We start from the raw sequence: 24,041 nt of genomic DNA on the forward strand, positions 1-24,041 counted from the left end.
GGTTGCCTTTTATGTCATATTTCCGCTGATAGGTATAGATTCTCCCAATTGTATAGTCTATTTCATCCCTTGTGAAGGTTTTCTGCTTCTTGGTCTTAATTTCATCTGTGAATTTGTTGAGATAGTCATCAAGAATTTGATAATTTTTAAATGTCAGCTCTGGAAGGTTTAATCTTTCAATTGTTTCCTTAAATTCACTTATTTCCTTCATTGCCTTTTCATGAATTAATGCTGCCTGATTGATGATCCTGAATCCTTTGTGCTAGCTGATTTTGAGGTCCAGGGTCTTCACTTGGGGTGCCTATATTGTGGCTGAGACAATATGAAAACTTAATTTGTAAATGATGTAGTTGGCACTCCTATAGAGTGTGATCCTTAGACAAAAATTCACAGTCACTTTTTCAGTGGGCTTTGGTTTATTTATTTTATATTTTTTTGATTTCTTCATGTATTTGATTTATACATTCAGACCATTGTAACTTAAATAATCTCCATTTCTTCATGTATTTGATCCATACATTCAGATCATTTGTTCTGTCCTTATAACATAAATAATCTCCCAACAATCTCCCGACACGTGTTTCTCCACAGCTTTAGCTATGGTTCCTCAGGAGAGATTCTAAACAAACAGAACAAATTTAGACAGGTATTTTTGTAACATTTTCTAATTTGTTAGGTCAGCTTAAACAAGGTAAAACCATACTGGACATAGCTGAAAAGAAGAGGACTTACACTCACCCTTGTTAATGCTTTTTTAATCTTGATAGATATTTATGGTTGTATTTTTCATCCACTTTTTTAGATGTATTTCAGTTTTTCTTCTGAAAATCTGTGAAGTGGATAGACATAGTAACTGATTCTTACCCAAAATCTGTTTGGTTTAGTTACTATGTTCTAATCCAAGGGTTAGTCTCTAAGAGTATTAGGAATGCAGATATTAACTGGTCTCCCCACATCCACTGGACTCTACTTTAATTAATTTTTAAAACTGTCTCTACAGCTGTTAGAACTTAAACATAAAACAAGCATAACACCTATTGCTAATACACCAACTCAAAACAGGTTTACTGGAACACCTCAGAGCAATAAAAAATGATGATGCCAGGTGCCTGATGGCCACCCATTTCAACAAAGAACACAAACAATCAGATTTTGTAGCCTTCGAGGAGGAGTTTTTCGAGGATTGTGACAGGGCTATCCTTGAATTTTGTCTCTGTGATGGCGAGCACATCAAGGCCCATGAGTTCAAGGAGGTTTTAGATGTCAGACGAGTGTTTGACAGCAGAGCGTGGGTTGGACATGGCAATGTGGAGCATCTTGCCATCTTTGAGGGTCTTTGGTGGGGGTGTGCAGGGGACAGTGGTCCCCCCGGGGGTGGCGGCAGAGCCAGAGGGAAAGTGGAGGAATGTGGAGGAGCCAAGGCTGAAAGGGGAACCAAGACAGTGTGGCAAGGCAAGGGCACCAGTGCAGAGGATGAAGGCGCCGTGGGCATGGGAGCCACTGCAGAGGAGGGGGAAGGCACAGCTGGAAGGGGAGCCTGGCTGGAGTGAGAGGTGAGATTAGAGAGGCAAGGGAGGAGCCTTTCAAAGAGAAGAAGGTTGGGTTGAGGACTCTGAACCATGATAGTTCCATTGAAATAGACATTGATGATGACTCTTGAAATGTCGAAGAGGTTAAGGAGAGCCTTCCAGCGAGTGTCACCATTAATGGGAGAAGAGGCGATAGGAGAGAGAAAGCCGACCATGTTGCATGTCCATAGGTCAGGTGCGTTAACGAAAAAGAGAATGTCTGTGAGAATCCATGAGATAGCTGTCTGCAATAGGAAGGCCTGGGTTGGAGCCCAAAATGTCCTTCTTAAGTTTTTTCCAACCAGATTTAGTAATGGGAGAGATGGTATGAGATAGTGAACCACTTAGAGAAGATAGGAGAGATAGATAGCAACATTGTTGGCTACAGTGGTGGGGGTACTTACAAGTCTGAGGTACTGATGCACATGGAGGAAGGGGGTGGGGTGACGGGCACAAGGGAGGGACATTGACAGGGGTGCACACAGCTAATGCAGACACCAAACAGCCACAAGGCGAAACTAGATTTGATATTAGCAGGACAAATTTAAAATAGAAAGCAGCAACTGGGCAAAGCTAAATTCGATGTTGGCAGGGCAAAAGTGAAAACAGAATGCAGGCAAAGCTAAATTCGATTTTGTCAGGACAAGGTGAAAAAAGCATGCAGCAACTGGGCACGGCTAAGTTCGATTTTGTCAGGACAAGGATAAAACAGAATGAAACAACTGGGCACAGCAACATTCGATTTTGGCAGGGCAATGTGAATACATAATGCAGCACTGGGCACAGCTTAATTTGATTTTGTCAGGACAAGGTGAAAGGAGAATGGAGCACTGGGCAAAACTAAATCCGATTTTGTCAGGACAAGGTGAAAACAGAATGCAGCAACTGGGCACAGCTAAATTTTCTTTTGTCAGGACAAGGTGAAAACAGAGTACAGGAACAGCTAACTTCGATTTTGTCAGGACATCATGAAAACAGAATGCAGCAACTGGGCATAGCTAAATTTGATTTGGGCAGGGCAAGGTGAAAACAGAATGCAGGCACAGCTAAATTCAATTTTGTCAGGACAAGGTGGAAACAGAATGCAAATAACAAGGAGGTCCTGTGATACTCTCTGCCAGACATGAGTCCTAGTTACAAGAGCTTTACCCAGAGTCTTTAGCTCACTATCTTTCACAGAGGAGAAATATCCTAAACATATCAGTCTTTGTCCTGCCCCAGGGCAGTCCAGCACCGAAATGCTAGGCAATTCTCCTCTGAACAAGAGTACCAACAGCAACCCCAGACACATGTTTCGGTCTGGTTGAACCTCATCAATAGGGTGTAGATGTGCCTCTCTAAGAATAGTGAGCAAGGGGTCCACGTCTGGATTACCCAAGTAATTTAGGGTGAGACCCAAAGTTACTTGAAATATGCAAATAACAAGGGGGGTCCTGGGAGACTCTCTGCCAGACATGAGTCCTGGTTACAAGAGCCTTAACCAGAGTCTTTAACAGAATGCAGCAACTGGGCACAGCTAAATTCGATTTTGGCAGGACAAGGTGAAAACAATGCAACACTGGGCACATCTAAATTGGATTTTGGCAGGGCAAGGTGAAAGCAGAATGCTGCATTGGGCAGAGCTAAATTCAATATTTTTGTAGGTATGGGAAGAGGGAGTCCAGATGAGATGGTGTGAGAGGTGGGACAGTCACATGTCTGGATGTAGAGGGCTGATAAAATTAGTTGAGGGAACTAACCTTCCGAGAAAAGTTAGATGCTCCATTGATTTCAAGAGTCAGGGCATGTGAAGTTCTCCTCAACCTCCATGTATTCATGTGGAGTGTAGAGGGGTACCCACAGACCCGACCTGGCAGTGGACAGTGAGCAGATAGCCTTAGGAGTGGGGCTTTGGAGATGGGGCTGGTCCACAATAGGCCAATTTGTAAATCTTCCAGACCAATCTGAATGCAAGCAGGAGCAGAGGAGGAATTTGAGGTCCTTTTACATTGCAAGGAAAGTGCCAGCCATCTTGGAATAGCCCCGAGGACCACCAGGTAGATGGGCCTTAATATACAATATCACCTTTGCACAAGTGCTGGCCGCCCCTGAGTGGGGACGGCCACTCGTGGGCCGATAATGACAAATATTCTCCATATTTGGCATTCTAAGTGAATTCTTCTCTTTACAATCCGTCCTACCTCGGCAACAAGAGTGGTGTAGGAAGGAAGACTCTGGCATCAGGGGAAAGCCAGGAACACCCTCCAGGTATGTTGTTGCAGGCAGGCAATGCAGGGAGTTACATCCTTGTGTCTCCAGTTAGAGAAAGAGAAGAAGGCTGGGACAGAATTGCAGGTCTGGATGGAAGCTTTTGGGGCAGTGGCATTAAAAGGGTATTGCAAATGGTACAGATTGGATTTCCCAGTGGATGCATGGGTCCGCCTCCCTTGGGGTGCAACTGTAGAGACAGAGTACATCATATGAGCAATAGACAGTGCATGGTCCCATTTTGCATCCATGAGGCAGGTAGATGAACAACATGGATTGACTATGTGTGCATTAGGCCACATTTTCACAGAGACATTGTTTCAGGGTAGGTGGTTTAGCTGCTTTTCTCTAATTTATAGTTTAGGGTCAGTCCAGCTCTCATCGTTGAATGAGTGCTCTATAGTGAGGCTAGGTTTATAAATAGCAGGAAGAGAGGGGATGAGCAGGGACAGATGATGGGACAGGCTTGAGGGAGGGAACACAGTGGAAGAGAGGTCCAAAAGGGGTCCAACAATGTACACTATTTATGTCAGAGAGAAGTCCCTCAAAGGGATGCCATAGGAAGTTCCCACAGGAAGTGCCCACAATTCGATGGGGGAGTCGCATGAGCAAATGGTCTTATTTTATTAACAACTGGGCAGGAGACTGTATGCATGTGACAAGCTATTAACTTGATGAATCATTCACTCCTCAAATGAGTCTAGATCCTTATTTGGAGGTCCATATGTTTTTTAAGAAAGGTGAAGAAAATCAAAAGCAATGTTAAAGGACCTGCTTGCCCATCCTTAAATGTCTACTCCGTGTTCAATATGGCATATGCCTTAACTGTATCAGACTAATATTCATCTGTCATTAACAATCATTTAAATGTATATACAAATGTTTAAATAAGCATATTAGAACCAGTCCAGTGTGCAGTTTTGAATCCATGCACCAGGTAGAAAGAACAAGTCACATTGTCTTTGTGTGTATCAGATCACATTTACACAAACACTGTTTCAGAGTACTTGGTTTAGCTGCGTTGCTGGAAATACGAGTTGAAGGTCTGTCCACTCCAGTCTTTTGAATTTGGACTCCATCAGGTTTAGGAAGAGAGGATGGAGTCTGACCATATCATTTCAAAGACGGAGGCTGATGATGATGCTTAAACCCATTTGACCCCATGTATCCCACAGCCAGAGACCACAAAAACAAGGGAAACCTCTTTGCAAATGTCACATGGTTGTGTATTCCTTTCAGTAGCTACACATTGGAATAATAGACAGTTCCTCTGCAGGTGTATTCATTATAATTTCCCTCATTTTCCAGAGGGTGTTCCCCATTCAAATCAGGACAACACATGTGCCCATATACGTGTGTGAGATAGCTAAACACATCTGGGGGAAAAGGAAGATATTGATGGCACATCTCAAGCACACTCTTTGGGAGAGATCCAGAGGAATCCAGAAACGCTACAATGACCACTTCTTCCAAAGGCAGGCTGAAGGTGCACCTTCGTACAATTTGTCATTTTAGAGGTTGTCAAATTGTCATTATTCTGTATTAGGACCCAGTGAGGGTGGTGTGGTGGCCTAACAGGCAATGAGGAGGCCTGGAATGGGGTCCTTACCACACAGGGAAAGACCCCACTCCGAAGTTCCACAGAACGGTACTCCGCCATCTTCCCTCGCTGAGAACAAAGGTAAGTGTGCTCCCTGTGTCCCCTGTCCCATCGCCATCCTCCCACCCCCTTTTTCCACATATCCGCTTCCTCCACCCTGAAACCCACTTACCTGCACTGCTCTTTCCCTCGCTGGCTTCGGGAACAGTACTGTTCCCAGAGCATCTCTGCAGTGCGTTTAGCTGCCATAAAAAGGGAGAAGGAACAATGTGTAGTCCCTTTTCCCAATTTCATGGTGGCCATTTTCTTTGTTTACTTTTTAAAATATCTTTTTAATGGGCACCATGGAAATGGAGAAGGGACTGCATGTAGTCCCTTCTCCCTAATCCATGGCGGCCATTTATTTTGCTTTTTATTTCTTGAGTTGAGAAATGGTTTACACGCTATTTCTCAACTCGAGAAAAAAATACTATTAGTACACCGGTACAACAAGCTGCAGTGCTAATAGCAATAGAACCCTCGGGGTGGGCATTACCAGATGGGTAATGTCACCGGGGCTATGTTAAAGCCATCGCTTTACTTGGGCTTGTAACTATAACCCCGTGTGCATTAACAGACTGCTGATGCCCTCCCTCCTTGGGTACTATTGCTTTATTCTCACCCTCAAATACAACATTGGAATGTGCATCATGATACCCACTAGAATGGATTCAATCTAGGATATTCCCACTCACATAGCAGACTTTGTCTCTACCAGGGGTTGGGCAAACATAAACCCTCACTGAAGTGTCAGCAAATTTATGGTAATGGAATTCATGGCTCAATAGTGCCTTTGGTAGTGATTCTGCATGCAAAGAAGCTGTCACTATTCCAATTCGAATGCTAATCAATCACATGAAGGTGTTGCATTCATAATTCAGTGCCGTTTGAGAAGAAACTGGTACATTTACTATAATGTTACATGCATTGGTTGAATGTGAAATACGTTCTCATCCAAACAAATCAGCTTCACTCAGGGCTTTCCTCGGAAGATTGAACTTCCATAGTCAACCACTCTACTATTGAAGGTGTTAACCTTTATTATACTGGGGCAGAGATGAGCTTTTGACACCTTTTATAACAACAACAAAAGCACTTTAACTCAAATAGGGTGGAAATAGGGGTTTTAATAGTTTTGGCCTGATTCTCAAAGATGTACACTGGGGCAAGTGAGAAGATGCCCTGGAGCATTTAAGGTGTGCATCTTCTGCTGTGCACATGAGACAAACAGCCTTACACTGTAGCAAATCTGGAGATGCCCTTGGCACATTTGAGATGCTCAACTGCAAATGTGATTCACAGAGATTTGCTTAAGGGCATCTCACGAATTCTCTAGGCATTGACAGTTCATCTTCAGTTGTAAGTTGTGACCAAGCTATTATTTAGCAGGTGTAAATATAAGATCATCATTGCCATCTCCTCATTTGTGCAAGTGCAAATCCTGAAGAACCAGGCACTTTGTTTGTAGAGCCCACTTATGAAATATGACTCGTGGGATTTTGCCATTTTGATTGTCATACAAAAAATGTTCACCCTTAAAGACTAAAAATCACACATTTTCCTTTTTGAATTGGCTATGATGTGGAATAATGTATTCACCTTTAAAATATCTGAATATTACAAAATGTTACAAGCACATTTGATTTACAGATACCTGTGGAAATAGCATTAAATGGCTGATCACATCTGAAAATGAAATGATAACATGTGAAAATGTTGTACTTTTTTGTATGGAAACCTCTTCAAACCGATACAACTGAAAAAGCTGGAATTTTGTCATAATTGTAAGGCAGAGAGTACTGTGGGATGTATTTACCCATGCATCCGAGCCATACCTCAAAACTGTGCAGTACTGACATGAAAACATCATGATGGCCAGAGCTTCCCAGAAAATGCACAGGGAAATGCATGAAGAATAGGCTGCCACTCATTTCTGCCAATGTTATGGGCACAGAAGGACACTGCCTAAAACCACCATTGGACTACCCACACAGTAGTCTGAAACCATTGGGAATGGCAATGCTGATTGCCAAAAGCAAACCCATAACTGTTGGGAATTCATTTTCTTAAATCCCAAAAAGGGGTGCAGTACCAGTACTCACCACTATCCAAAAGCCGGCGTTTTAAAACCACCAGATTTTGTAGAAAACTGAATAAATGAACCCAAAGCAAGCCAAAGAAAGACTTACTGAGAGGTGGATACAATGTAAAGTTATATTCTGAAGTGACTTGAAGGTTTATAACAAGACTGGCTGCGCTGTGGATTTCAGCAGTTTAAGTAAATTTGGACTGAAAGACACTAAAAAAAATCTAAATGTTTAAATTGACTGAGTGACCTACTTTTGAGTGTCACATAGGTTGCAATTGTTTAAATGTCATAGTTTTAAACTTAGAATCAGCCTTCTAGCTGCATATGTGAAAATGTTTAGTTTTATTTGAATGCAGAAACTGGGGAACAGAAATGACAGCTTAAAGAGATTCCAATTTGCCTGGCAACTACCCCCATCAGGAGTGAAACTTGAGTCACAGCTGTGTTCCCAGGCCTAGCTGCCCTTTTGCTGCTCACACCAAAAGGGATATGACACTTCCCTGATTGAATTACCTGGGCTCTGCAGGAAATTGAACATAGCCCTGTCCTGACTCAGGCAAATGTTTTATTGGCGGGAGTCGTAAATGGAGCTTCCTCTTGGCAGAAGCTGGGAGTGGCAGGGTCTCTGAGCTTGGCAGAAACTGGAAAGACTGGTTTCTGTACCATGTGACCTGAAAAGACACACCTCTATAGCCAGAATATGGTTTTAGAAAAAGATGAATAACTCATAGAGCGGACATGTGAAAATTGTATAAATGACACCATAATTCTTGTGATTTTTCTGCCCACATTTTAAGAGGTTTTTCGAACCGGTGGCATGTTCAGGGGGGTTTTAGCGGAAAAGAGGATATTACTCAAAATGTGTGCATGTGAAAAATCTGACACTTCATCAACTAATGTCCATACTCCTTGCGCACATGTGTGTAAATTTGGGTCAATGTCCGGAATTGCAAAATCAGTTAAAAAGTGAAATATGTGCCATTTCTGAATGCAAGCCCCCAGGAAGAGCAAAGTTTGGACAGGGTATATCTCCTGTGATATGTGATGTGTGCATGTAATTTTAAACCAATGTTTACCTGTGCAAATATGTCTTTTGTTATCAAATATAGAATGTGTGCAATTTGACTGGGGAGTGTCCTCTCTGCAAGGCTGTAAAATGACATCACTCTGACACAACTTAGCTCCCCCAATCAAATGAGAAATGGAAGTTTGACCAATTAGAAGCTGAGAGAGAGGTAGGGTCAGTGATGCTAGAACACACCCACATTCTAAACACATAAAAGCAGACAGACAGGACAGATAGGGACCTTCATTTCCATCTGCCGCTGGAAGCTCTGCCGGAAAAATCCATATTTACCTCCATCAAACCTCCAGAGAGACAAACTAGAGACTTCAAATCCATCAATCTCCAGAATCCAGAAGCAGTGCTGTACCCAGAGAGAGAGCAGAGCTGACCCAGACCCATGTTAGCAGTTCCAGAGACCAGACCGCTGTGCGGAGAGACCGTCCGAAGTCCAGACCTGTTGACCAGATCGTGACAAAGCCGCCTTCCTGTTTAAAATCTCTTGTGAGTACCGCCAAACTGTACCAAACCAAAGCTCTTAGTTTAAATTCATCTAATTCAATCAATTTTTAATCTAAGTAGAACTGCAGCTTAGCAATTGTGTTATTCTGCCATCATTTTTAAAGCTGAAAAAGTGTTGCGTTTAAAATTTGCAAAACCAAAAACGACCTCTACTAAATCGGTCATAACTCTGTAACCGTTTGGGCTAGAGACTTGCAGTAACTTTCATCTGAAAGCTTAGAATCTTAGCTTTTAATCGCACCAAGAACCACCTTCCTACCCCTTATAGTTTTACCGCAATCGCGGAACACGCATTCGCGAATTTTGCCGCGATTTGCAAATTTCTTCACGTGTAAAACTCAGCTGCTGCTTGCCTTCCATTTGCCAGAAATTCGTTTAACCTGCTAATCATCCCTGAATCATTGCTAGTGTGAGCCTGGACTAATATTAACTAGATACCACTCACCCTGAACCTCCTAAAGAGAATTAAAAGCATTTTAGCATATTTTTTTCTTCATTTCCAGCACATTTAAAAGCATTTTGCCTGTGTTTCAACTTCTGTAGTCTAAGTTGCTGGGTGAACTGAATTACATTTGAATTGCATTTCTGAGAACTGTGTGCTTCCTTCCATTTCCTTGCATTGCATAAAAGGGGGGGGGAATTGCCAGAGAAAAGTGATTACATTGTTTTGTTGAAATCATATTGAGTATTTTCTGTACTGCATTTCATTCAACATTGCATCCATCTGAAATCTATAAAGCATTCTCTACCACATTATTCTTCTGTCCCTATTTACCAGTGTGCTATCTTATCCATTTCATGTCAACTCCTTAGTGATTATAAAGAAGTGTGCTAGTGCCAGATTCTCCGTTGTTAATCTTTATCATACCAGATTAAGTGTGATATTCAATTATTAATTTATTATAAAGCGTGATATAATATATATTGTTTAAGTTATCAAATAAACCTTTTAACTTGCAAAACAGAACTACTTCTTGGCTCAGTGGGGTCAGGAGGATTCCAAGAGAGGGGTGTTATATAGGGGTAGTCATCCAGAACGCATGAACTGGACATAAAGGTATATCAATAAGGGTTTTCATTCAGTATTCTAGACTAGGCGTTGACTTAGCTGTAGTGTTGAATTGAATCCTCTTACAAATTGGGGGCTCGTGCCGGACGTCTGGGTTAGAATACCACTTGTGCAGCTTAATACAGTGTGCTAACTGACGGGATACATATATCCAGTCGGATCACCACGCTGCATTACGCTGTGAAGCATTCCTCAAAAGGGACTCTCCAAGAAAAGTTCTGTTCTGCAAAAATAAAATACTAACTTCTGTAAGTCAGGACAGAGACCAATCTCTAGAATGACGACCTTGGTAGATATGAAAATAGCCAGAGAGCACTTCTTACATAAACTATTTGTGAGAGGTGAATGGGCTGAGCAGGGCCAGGAGGCCTGGTTGCAGGCCATCACGCGACAGGCCACTGAAACAGGGTCAGACTCATGGAGAGATCAGGGTCCATTACATGTGGCCCTGAGTGAACTATATATGGCTCCTAAGGCCAAAGATGAACATGACAAGATTGTTAGGATAGCGGCATATTTATATTTATATATGGGAGCCATACAGAATAAATGTGCTGAAAGCCATGATCTGGCAAAAAGACAACAGATGGCGTTAGAGAAGGCCCAATCTGATCTGGACTCTTCTGAGCAAAGGCTGCACAGGAGCCAGGAGTCAGAAAATGAGACCAGGCAGTACATCACTAAAATAAAGGAGGATATGGATGTGCTGCAAAAGGAAAAGTCAGAACAGGATACCAGATTTCTGGCCTTGCAGAAGGAACACCAAGAAGGTTTGGACTCCCTACTGCAAAGCCAGAAAAAGCTGGAGCAACAACTGGACTTCAACAGGGTATGTGCTGAGCAGGTAGTCACCCTGCAAGGCCACCTAGATAGGGAAAAGGCAGAAAGCAATAAATTGATTCTGAAAGACCTGGATACCCAGGCCGAGTTTGATGAAGAGCGCCAGAAAGCCGGTGCCTTCCAAAGGCAAAGGGACGACCTGGCGGCACAGATGCAGGCTCTTAGTCAGGAAAGAGACACTTTAGGCCAGGAAGTCTGCCACTTAAAAAAGGAAATGGAAGAAAATCACCTGGCCCTCCAGGGGCTGGGTGACCTCCAAAAAGAAAACCAGAACTTGGTAGAGCACACCAGAAGGGTGGAAGATGCTCTGGCAAGAAAGGAGCAGGCCAATAGGGATGGGACTCAGGAGGTAAACCTCCTGCAGCAAAGACTGGCCCAGTTCTCCAGGACCAACCAGGAAGCACAGAGGGAAAATGAGGCCCTCTGCCAGCACAATGAGAGGCTCCAGCAACAGGTAGCGATGCAGGAGAAACTGATAGAGTCGAGTAAGGCCTTAACAGAGGAACTGAAAGCACAAATGCAGGCTCTTGCATTGCAACAGGGAGCAGGGGCGGATAGAGATGAGGTCCGCTGGGAAAGAGAGACTCCTGACCATAACCGCAGGAGCCCTAACATCAGGGGCCTTCATCTCCCCCAGTCCCTGGACTCTGCCACCCCCATGTCCCCTGGCGCACATGAGCACAGGGCCACAGGGATGGCAGATTACTATCCAGCCAGAAGCATGGGGCTCATAGGCCAGTACCTCCCAGGAATGGATGGGCGGGCATCTGGGCATGGGCACCCAAGCATGGTGCAATTCAGTGGGGAACCCCGGGAGAATAGGCCCATTAAGGGCATCCTGAAAACCTCTGCCCAGTTAGGTCAGTGGAGGGGGTACCCATTAAATCCTGGCAGCAAGGAGGAATCTGAAGACTCCTCTGAACTGCGCAGGACACAGGAGACCAGGTCCCCACATTCTGCCAGCCATTCCCAGGCTCGCAGAATCCGGGAAAACCTGGAAGAACAGACGGGAACCTCTGGGAGCAGTGCCTCTGAGTCCGAGGACGAATGGACAAGGGTTACCCGAACCAAAAGGCCAATAAGGCAAAAAGGGCCTTGCTTAAGGACCCCTTAAAGCAGATTAAGGCGATCAGGAGCGTCATCACGCCTTACCATAAGAACGCTAAGTATTCTGTTTGGGAGCACTTAGAGTTGTTTGAACAAATGATGGAGACTTTCCATTTGAAGGACAGCCAAAGCTGTATTCAATATGTAAAGTGGACCTTCTCCCCGGAATACTCCAGTTTCTTTGCGGGGCTGGAGGACCAAAATCATTTAAGATGGTCCACCTATAAGGCGGCCATCTTGAAACATTTTTCTGTTCACAGAAATCCTCAAGAGGCTCGCAAGGCAGCCTACAATTTGCAATGTGGGGAGGATCAGGCCCCACAAGAATTTGTGCAGGAGTTAAAGCGTGCTTTTGCACAGACCACAAGAAGGGTGCGCACGGATAGCAGAGAATTTATTAATACGTTTTTCCATGCCTTGCCCAAATATATCATGACCCAGCTCGTGAGGGATTTTCACGAGAAAAGATCTTTAGACTGGGTCATTGAACAGGCTACCCGGATCTATGAGGTGCAGAAACCGATAGATAGCAAAAGTAATGCCCAGAAAAACCCCAAAGCCAACAGCACCCCTGCTGCTGCCAAGGTGGCAGAGGTAAAGGTCACCCCCGTTTTGGATTTGGAGATGGGGGGGCCTAAAAACCTACCTGCACCTAATAATGCTAGGCCCAGAAGGTCCTCGGGCCAGTCACAGACAGGGAGCCAGGGAGGCAGCCCCACAAATGGGGTCCCTCGCTCTCCTGATTATGTAAGTCCCCGTTACAAGGGAAATCGACCCATCCTGGGTTATGTGTGGACTCCTCCAGCCCAAGGGGGGGGATCCAGCCAAGCACCTAAACCAGGGAACTTCCCTCCCAACTTCCCACAGGAGGGCAGAAATTCTCCAAATCCTGGGCAGAACTTTTTCCCCAGGTATCCACCCAATTTCCAACCCCAAAATCATCCATCCTTCTTTCCCCAATTCCCTGAGCCCAGACAACCTAATCCGGGAGAGGGGAGGCCAAGGGTGGAGGGGTACCCAAATCTTCCCAACCCGGGGTATTACCAGAGGAGGGACAGCTACCCTTCCCGGGATCAGCCCAGGGGAGAAAACAGGGCCCCGTATCAGCCTGAGCGGGTTTCCCAGTTAGAGCGCCAGGTTCAAAACATGGCGCGGGATCTGGGTCACATACTGAGGGCTCAGCAGAACCCTCAGACCGGCATGCCGGCGCAGAACGCACCCAACTCTGGACCTGGTGCCCCAGAACAATGACGGGGGCAGCACCCCGATAACTCACCGGTTCCCAGGGAGGAGGCACAAAGGGAAGGGGGGTGTAAAGCCTTGGAGGAAGCTTCCTTCCTCACTTGTAAACAGCCCCTAGAAACCCAGGAACCGGAAACAAAATCTCTTGCCCCTGAAAGTCTGCCTCCTAAGGAGCAGAGGGGTGGTAGGAGAAACAAAAGACCCAAACAGACTCAGTTTGAGGAGGAGGTACAGATCTTCCAATTGGAGGGAGAGGGATCCTCAGAGGATCCTGGGAAAAGGATCTTCTCCTTCAGAGAGGGGGGAACTCCTCCCAAAGAAAAATGGGTCCCTAGGGATGCAAATCCAGAATGGGGAGATGTGGAGACTGAGCTACCGCCGCCCACCATCTCATCCCAGAACCAACAGCAAGAAAATCCCCTGGTTCAAACCCATCCTGGTGACTGCCTCCAAAAAGGGGGGGGCCGCCCAGAACCGGAGCCAGGGGAACCCACAATGGCTCTGATCTCCAGTTGCCAAATTTTTCTTTCAGATTCCCAAGGCTCTCCACAGAATTCTGCCCAAATCTCTTCGCTAGCGATGTCCAAAACCAGAAAGTTAGCCCACCAGTTGTCCAAAAATGTGCATTATCTGTGCCCCCTTGAGGAGAAGGAGGGAAGATACTATGCCCCGGTCCGAGTACAGGGGCAGGGTACAATTTTGGCACTGGTGGACACTGGATCTCAAGCTACCCTTCTGTCCAGAAGGGCCTTTGATGAACTGAATGCAGGAAGGGGAGAGAATTACCAAATTCCTCTCACCTCTCTTCCTGGACAACTCCAGAACTTTGACGGGAAGGAAATTCCCGTCGAGGGGACGGCAGACTTGAACATTAAAATTGGGCGACACAAGTTGAAACACCCGGTCATAGTTGTGACCCCAGAGGGCACCCCTTGTTTACTAGGGAATGACCTCCTGAGAAGGTTGTCACCCCTAATAGATTGCGTAAACAAGGTCCTCTGGACCCAGACTAGCCGACCAATAAAATTAAAACAGAGTGTCAACCATGTTAGTTTAAACGGCACCTGCCACATGGTTGAACAAAAATCTGACCAAGTAGAATTTCACTTCCAGAATAGCCAAATTCCAGACGTGACAGTAATAGCAGTAGGACAACAGACTGGTGATGGAGGGTCCTCTCTATTTCTGAAAATCAACCTTCCTTCCAGTCTAAAGTGGTACTCCACGCTGGAAGGAAACACTCTGAGATTCTATACTAATTCACAATCAGAAACTCCCACTCCAATCGTCCAGAAAGATGTGAAATCAGCTCAGAGCCTGGCTGATATTCAGCAAATTGGAGAGCAGTTGTTCATCCCTGTTCAGTTAAATGATGGGAAGGACTCTGTTCTCGCTCGAGTGTGCGTGAACAACGGTAAGAGCTTCATCAGCGAAGTCATGTTCCGCCAACTCCCAAAAGATCCAGCCATTCCCACATTCAAACTGATAGACAAATGGGAAATGGACCTGGAAGCGCCTAATTCCAAACATCTCCTGCCAAGCAGGTGTATGCTCAAAATCTCCATTGGCAACAAGAGCATAGTCCACAATTGTTGGGTCGTGCGAGACGTCCCTGCCGCCTTTTACTTAGGCAGTGACATTCTCAATCGCTTTGCCATTAGTTTGGACCTAATAAACTTCAAAGCTTGGTCCCGATTAGCGGATAATCCCATGGGCTTTGATGATCCAGAAAAAGCATTTAGGTCAGCTCAATTGCTACCTTATGCAGTTGAAATTCAGATTAAAGAGGAAGTCACCATCCCAGAAAGGACCCGACAATTCTCCCTGGAAGTGAAAGTTAAAAGGGGACAAGAGTTGAAAAACCCTGATGCTTACATACATCTAAATGCTTCTCTCCAACAGCAAGGGTTGGGGGTAAACCCAACTCCATTAGTCAACATAGAACATGACACCATTCCAATAGAGGTGGATAACAGCGACTTAAAGAGTATTACTCTAGCCGCAGGCACCATTATTGGAATGGCGGTTGATGACCGACATTTCTCCATTGATCGTGGAAATGAACTGTTAGGGCCAATCCCCAAGGACTGCTTTGACAGTGACAGTGATGACAATACAACACCAGACAGGATTTTTACCCGGCATGGGGGGAACTTCCTGGTGTACACTTCCTGCCCTTATGGTAAGGAAGATGTGACTTGTGACTTCAGGAGGGATGAGGTGATTTTCCAGGTCCATGAGGGCTGCCTGTCCCACCTGAAGCCTCCAGTCCAAATCAGCATCTGACCAGGGACTTCTCCACCCAGCTGGAGGAGGCCGCTGAAATAGCCAAACCAGAAGTTTTTCCAGGCTTCAGGCAGATGGTGGAAGAGAGAGTCAACCTAGCTGATGCCTGTGTGACTCTGGAACAAAAGCAAAAGTTGAAACAAGTTTTCTTGGATTTCCAAGATCTCTTTGCGGTAGACTCATATGACTGTGGTCGCACCGACATCCACACCACAACAATCCCCACGGACCCTGGCATGACTCCTGTATTTGTGAAGCAATATCGTTTGCCTCTCGCATCAATGGAGTCCCTTACTGAAATAATTAAGAACCTTGAGTCCAGGGGAATAATCCGTCCAGTCCACAGCACCTTCAATAATCCGGTGCTGGGAATATTGAAGCCAAACGGCCAGTGGAGACTCTGCGCCGACCTCAGGGAGCTCAACAAACGGGTCCATACTTCCCGATGGCCTCTGCCCTACATTGACCAAGGGCTGGCCCAGATCCAGGGGTCACAGGTATTCACTGCAATAGACCTGACCAATGGATACTGGACCGTGCCTGTCAGCAGGGAGGACCAATACAAACTGGCTTTTACCTTTGGGGGCCAGCAGTACACATGGACCCGGACTCCCTTCGGATACCTTAACTCCGGTAATGAGTTCAATATTTTCCTACATTAGGCCATGCCCGACCTGGGTGCGAGGGGTAACCTGGCTTATGTAGATGATGTCCTCATCAAAAGTTCATCTGTGGAGGTACACATAGCGGAGATCCGTTATGTTCTGACGCAGTTGAGGGCCGCCGGAGCAAAACTTTCCTTTCAGAAAGCACAGTGGTGTAGAACCCGTGTTAATTTCTTGGGGCATGAGATTACTCCTCAGGGTCTCTGTCCCCAGGAAAAGAAAGTGGAAGCACTTCAGAAACTGAAAGACCCCACAACTCTGCGGGAACTAAGGAGCCTCCTTGGACTGACTAATTACAGCAGAAAGTTCATTGAGGGCTATGCAGAGATCACCAGACCCCTGATTCATCTCCTGAAGGGGGGGGTCAAGTGGGAATGGGGTCCAGAACAAGCCGAGGCAGTAAAACAACTCAAAAGAAGCCTCTCACAAGCGCCTTGCCTAGCTTACCCTGTCAGAAACAAGGAGTTCTTTCTGGAGACGGGGTTCTCTAATACGTGCTTGACGGCAGTATTATACCAAAAGCATGACAAGGTCAATAAAGTAATCTTCTATGCGAGCAAAACTTTATCCTCTGTGGAGGAAAAATTCAACGATTGTGAGAAGGCACTCCTGGCAACGGTGTGGGCATTGAAGAATTACCGCCCGTTTATCCAGGGAGAACACATCATAGTGGAGACTCCACACCAGCCTCTGCAATATCTCCAAAGTGACAGAATCCGGGCCGGAAATGTGAGTAATTCCCGAATTACTTCCTGGATTCTGTCAATGCAAGGCTTTCCTGTGGAGGTCAGATATGGCCAAAACAAGAAGAGTCCCCTCGCGCAAGGTCTGGCTGACTTGCATGATTGTGCCAGAGAAAACTGTCTCGAGGACGAAAGTCTAAAAATCAAGGACAACACGGAGGCATACCTTAATTCCCCACACAAAGTCTTTGAAGAAGACAAGTGTGAGGGAATGCCCACTGTGTATGTGGATGGATGCTCTTACCATGTTGACAACAACGGGGAGAAAGAACTGGTGGCCGGCGTAGGGAATGCATGGGTGAATGAGTCCCCAGAACCCTCCGCTGGATACAAAATTGGTCCCCGAAGTAGTCAGGTGGCAGAATTGATGGCTGTGCATCAGGCCATCCTCACTGCTGTCCAGCATCAACTCCGCGAACTGGTCATAATCACAGATTCGGATTATGTACGGAACGGGTTCGTGGAGCACCTGGTTAATTGGAAAACCAGAGGCATGTTATGTGCTAACAACAAACCCTTGAAACATGGGAAGTTGATCCAAAACATTGATGATCTGGTCACCTCGAATGAGATGACCATCTATTGGAAAAAGATCAAGGGTCATTCCAAAGTAGAGGGACCAGACAAAACTGGAAATGACTTAGCTGATCAGCTGGCCAAAACCGGGGCCATCCAAGGGGATCTAATTGAGATTGAGTCCCTGTTGGGGGAAATCCAGGTCACTGCTATCACTAGGTCCCAGACAAATGCTCACAACGACCTTTCAATTGCACAATGGAGTAAGGAGACCCCTGATGCTGATTTGATTACAGCTCAGAAGGGGAATCCAGTCATTGGTAAGTTTTACCAACACCTTGAGGACCCTGAGAACTTTCCCCTGACGGACACCGATTACATTGGGAAAGAGGACCTAAGAGTGTTGATGAAATGTCCAAAAATGTTCCGGATCCAAGACGGTTTGCTGGTAAGGAAATCCAAAGCTGGCCACGATCAGTGGGTGGTTCCTACCTCATTCCGAAGCCTGATGTTAAGTCACGCCCATGATGCGGCCACCGCCGGTCATAGGGGGTTCCACACAACATTGGAAATCTTAAGAGAGGTTGCATACTGGCCACACATGGGGCAGGACCTCGACCAATATTTGAAGGGGTGTCTTGTGTGTGCACAATTTCAGCCATCATCCCTCACGCACCGCGCGCCTTTACAAAAGAGGGGGATGACACTGCCATGGTCAGATTTACAAATCGACTTTGTAGGCCCCGTGATTCGCTCTGCTAGGGGGAATAAGTACATGTTGACTGTGACATGCTTGTTTACCAAGTGGGTGGAATGTCTCCCAGCCCCAAATTGCAAGGCAGAAACTGCAGCTGCCTTGATGATTAACCGCATCTTTTCCCGTTTTGGTCTACCTCAAAGGATTGAGTCAGACAGAGGTAGCCACTTCACCAGTGAAGTAATGACAAAGATGTGGGAGATACTGGGGGTCAAGAGAAAGCTGCATATTGCTTATAGACCAGCTTCTTCTGGGGCAGTAGAGAGATATAACCGAACCATTGTGAGCGTATTAAAGAAGTTTGTGGCAGATTCTGGGCCAAGTTGGGATATCCGATTACCTCTGGTCCTAATGGCCATCAGATCTACCCCTTCATCTGCAACCAAAATGTCACCATTTGAGTTGATGACTGGGCGCAAGATGGTGCTTCCGCAGCATTTGCTCTACAGGACCCAAGAGCAGACACTGATAAATGCCTCCACAACTCATGAGTATGTGGAGAATTTAAGGAAACACCTTCAAAATGCTTTTGCTTATGCTCAGCGGAATCTAGAAAGATCGGCTGATAGCATGAAGACCCACTATGACCTGAAAACTTCCAGGAAGGAATATCAGGTGGGAGACCGGGTCTATCTATACAACTTCCAAAGGAACCAGGCCAAGCAGCGCAAATTTTTGCCTACATGGAAGGGACCCTTTGAGATCATCGACAAGATCTCCCCTGTGGCCTACAAAATCCACATCCCCAAAGGTCCTTTGGCAGCGGGGGAAGACAAGTGGGTCCACATAAACCAGTTGAAATGTTGCCATCCCAGGCACACTCTGCAACAACTGGAGGAATCCTCTGGAATCCTAGCGGGTACTGTCTCAGACTAATTCAGTTCCAACCATAAAACATACCACATCTAGTCTCTAAAATATTGTGATTTGCATGAAACTGTCTCTTAGTTATACTGTTTTTTTTTAAAAATAAGAATGTAATGTTTTGTTATGATGAAATGCATATGCTGCCCCACTATCGCAACAGTGGTGGAAAAACGTCTATGAGTAGGTATTGCCGCTTTTGCTTTATCATCCTAGGAGAGATGAAACCATGGAGAATGACCAAGGAGGACGATCCGGAGACCGCGAGCAGAGACGCAACGGGCCCGGGGTACCGCCCAATCTTCCCATCAGGACCGGCGAGGAGAACCGATCGATCAGTACCGGATGGAGGAAAAGATGTTGAACTGTGCCATCTATTGGAAGAAGATGAGGAAACATCCCAGGTCTTGCGAGTCCCATTCGAGAAATAGAATGGCCATCGCAAGAGGGGGGCTTGTGGGATGTATTTACCCATGCATCCGAGCCATACCTCAAAACTGTGCAGTACTGACATGAAAACATCATGATGGCCAGAGCTTCCCAGAAAATGCACAGGGAAATGCATGAAGAATAGGCTGCCACTCATTTCTGCCAATGTTATGGGCACAGAAGGACACTGCCTAAAACCACCATTGGACTACCCACACAGTAGTCTGAAACCATTGGGAATGGCAATGCTGATTGCCAAAAGCAAACCCATAACTGTTGGGAATTCATTTTCTTAAATCCCAAAAAGGGGTGCAGTACCAGTACTCACCACTATCCAAAAGCCGGCGTTTTAAAACCACCAGATTTTGTAGAAAACTGAATAAATGAACCCAAAGCAAGCCAAAGAAAGACTTACTGAGAGGTGGATACAATGTAAAGTTATATTCTGAAGTGACTTGAAGGTTTATAACAAGACTGGCTGCGCTGTGGATTTCAGCAGTTTAAGTAAATTTGGACTGAAAGACACTAAAAAAAATCTAAATGTTTAAATTGACTGAGTGACCTACTTTTGAGTGTCACATAGGTTGCAATTGTTTAAATGTCATAGTTTTAAACTTAGAATCAGCCTTCTAGCTGCATATGTGAAAATGTTTAGTTTTATTTGAATGCAGAAACTGGGGAACAGAAATGACAGCTTAAAGAGATTCCAATTTGCCTGGCAACTACCCCCATCAGGAGTGAAACTTGAGTCACAGCTGTGTTCCCAGGCCTAGCTGCCCTTTTGCTGCTGACACCAAAAGGGATATGACACTTCCCTGATTGAATTACCTGGGCTCTGCAGGAAATTGAACAAAGCCCTGTCCTGACTCAGGCAAATGTTTTATTGGCGGGAGTCGTAAATGGAGCTTCCTCTTGGCAGAAGCTGGGAGTGGCAGGGTCTCTGAGCTTGGCAGAAACTGGAAAGACTGGTTTCTGTACCATGTGACCTGAAAAGACACACCTCTATAGCCAGAATATGGTTTTAGAAAAAGATGAATAACTCATAGAGCGGACATGTGAAAATTGTATAAATGACACCATAATTCTTGTGATTTTTCTGCCCACATTTTAAGAGGTTTTTCGAACCGGTGGCATGTTCAGGGGGGTTTTAGCGGAAAAGAGGATATTACTCAAAATGTGTGCATGTGAAAAATCTGACACTTCATCAACTAATGTCCATACTCCTTGCGCACATGTGTGTACATTTGGGTCAATGTCCGGAATTGCAAAATCAGTTAAAAAGTGAAATATGTGCCATTTCTGAATGCAAGCCCCCAGGAAGAGCAAAGTTTGGACAGGGTATATCTCCTGTGATATGTGATGTGTGCATGTAATTTTAAACCAATGTTTACCTGTGCAAATATGTCTTTTGTTATCAAATATAGAATGTGTGCAATTTGACTGGGGAGTGTCCTCTCTGCAAGGCTGTAAAATGACATCACTCTGACACAACTTAGCTCCCCCAATCAAATGAGAAATGGAAGTTTGACCAATTAGAAGCTGAGAGAGAGGTAGGGTCAGTGATGCTAGAACACACCCACATTCTAAACACATAAAAGCAGACAGACAGGACAGATAGGGACCTTCATTTCCATCTGCCGCTGGAAGCTCTGCCGGAAAAATCCATATTTACCTCCATCAAACCTCCAGAGAGACAAACTAGAGACTTCAAATCCATCAATCTCCAGAATCCAGAAGCAGTGCTGTACCCAGAGAGAGAGCAGAGCTGACCCAGACCCATGTTAGCAGTTCCAGAGACCAGACCGCTGTGCGGAGAGACCGTCCGAAGTCCAGACCTGTTGACCAGATCGTGACAAAGCCGCCTTCCTGTTTAAAATCTCTTGTGAGTACCGCCAAACTGTACCAAACCAAAGCTCTTAGTTTAAATTCATCTAATTCAATCCATTTTTAATCTAAGTAGAACTGCAGCTTAGCAATTGTGTTATTCTGCCATCATTTTTAAAGCTGAAAAAGTGTTGCGTTTAAAATTTGCAAAACCAAAAACGACCTCTACTAAATCGGTCATAACTCTGTAACCGTTTAGGCTAGAGACTTGCAGTAACTTTCATCTGAAAGCTTAGAATCTTAGCTTTTAATCGCACCAAGAACCACATTCCTACCCCTTATAGTTTTACCGCAATCGCGGAACACGCATTCGCGAATTTTGCCGCGATTTGCAAATTTCTTCACGTGTAAAACTCAGCTGCTGCTTGCCTTCCATTTGCCAGAAATTCGTTTAACCTGCTAATCATCCCTGAATCATTGCTAGTGTGAGCCTGGACTAATATTAACTAGATACCACTCACCCTGAACCTCCTAAAGGGAATTAAAAGCATTTTAGCATATTTTTTTCTTCATTTCCAGCACATTTAAAAGCATTTTGCCTGTGTTTCAACTTCTGTAGTCTAAGTTGCTGGGTGAACTGAATTACATTTGAATTGCATTTCTGAGAACTGTGTGCTTCCTTCCATTTCCTTGCATTGCATAAAAGGGGGGGGGAATTGCCAGAGAAAAGTGATTACATTGTTTTGTTGAAATCATATTGAGTATTTTCTGTACTGCATTTCATTCAACATTGCATCCATCTGAAATCTATAAAGCATTCTCTACCACATTATTCTTCTGTCCCTATTTACCAGTGTGCTATCTTATCCATTTCATGTCAACTCCTTAGTGATTATAAAGAAGTGTGCTAGTGCCAGATTCTCCGTTGTTAATCTTTATCATACCAGATTAAGTGTGATATTCAATTATTAATTTATTATAAAGCGTGATATAATATATATTGTTTAAGTTATCAAATAAACCTTTTAACTTGCAAAACAGAACTACTTCTTGGCTCAGTGGGGTCAGGAGGATTCCAAGAGAGGGGTGTTATATAGGGGTAGTCATCCAGAACGCATGAACTGGACATAAAGGTATATCAATAAGGGTTTTCATTCAGTATTCTAGACTAGGCGTTGACTTAGCTGTAGTGTTGAATTGAATCCTCTTACAGTACTCACAATATTTATCAATGCCAGCTGAAGGAAAGGGAGCAGATATGGGGCACTGTTCATAAAGGGTTATAGACAGCATTTGAAAATGTAGTCACATAGACCAAATCTACTATCAAAATCCAAACAGGTCATTAAGTGTCTTTTAATTATGACAGGTAAGAATATAAAAAGGATTTCTTGGTCCATTCGTCTGCCAGGGCTAGGCTTTCCCTTTTGTTATAAAATACAATGTAGTGTTAGGAGATATGCATGTTCAAACCATCGGTGCACGGAATTCTTTCCCTCCCAAATCAAAAGCGCCCCTCCAAATTTTCTTTTCTGTTCAATCTAGCCATGTCTGTGATTCATATAGAACCACACAGGTCCCTCACCTTTTAGCAATAGTAAGCAAAGAACCCCACTGGTGTATAGAAATAATATATATGTATCAATTAATAGGAAAATCAATGTTTGCTCAAAATCACAGATCACACATCCTCACTCTGTGACCCAAATGCTTTTCTTTCCTAACATTTTATTTCACCCAAATTGAAAATGCTAGTTGGTTCAGGATTCACAGATCACTGTCTTTTTAACCCCTCAACATGTGCATTCAAAACACTTTGATGGGGTTCACTTTTAGTAGCATCTAGCACCTTGAAACATAACCTGATCATACAATACGTGCTCTGGATACAAATCCAAAAGCAGCCAAGGTGACATTGTTCCAGTGGGATTGGTGTACTGCTTGTGATTATCGAATTAACAAAAAACTGCACAAAGATATTCATTTAGAGACTTAAGAAATGTGGACACGTTCCTAGTTACTTGGTGATGTTTCCGGATGCCCACTATAGGAAATATATGAGATTTAGACTCAACCTCGGCTTGTATCAAAAACACCTCTTTAACATCTAACACTTTTAGATTCTTCAATAAAGCATCAGCGCTAGAGTCCCTACACCATATCAATGTAATGTGCCTTGGGCTCCAAAAAGTGAGGAAGGAAATGATCTCATGATTTATCCATGAACCTGAACGGATAAACCTGGACGTTTTATGGGGCAAACTTTATAGCAGAGATAACAAAGCACTCATATTTATTGCAGTGACATTTTAATGCAGGCTCGATCATGTAAGTCTGTAAGGTAAAAATAGGCAGGGCATGTGTTCTTTGTTTGCCAACCCGTATTCGTGTAGCTTATTCAATACTGGTTGTATAATAACTTCACCTTTATTTTACGAATTATTTTAAGACATGATTGTGTCTGGTGGATGTTTAGATTTTAAAATTTGATATGACTTATGCAATATATGCAAAATAATGCTATTATATTGTCTTACCTGTATAAGGTTAATAATGTACCAATGTACAATG

This window comes from Ambystoma mexicanum, chromosome 7q, assembly GCF_040938575.1.
Source record: "Ambystoma mexicanum isolate Mex_15411 chromosome 7q, UKY_AmexF1_1, whole genome shotgun sequence".
NCBI lineage: Eukaryota > Metazoa > Chordata > Amphibia > Caudata > Ambystomatidae > Ambystoma > Ambystoma mexicanum.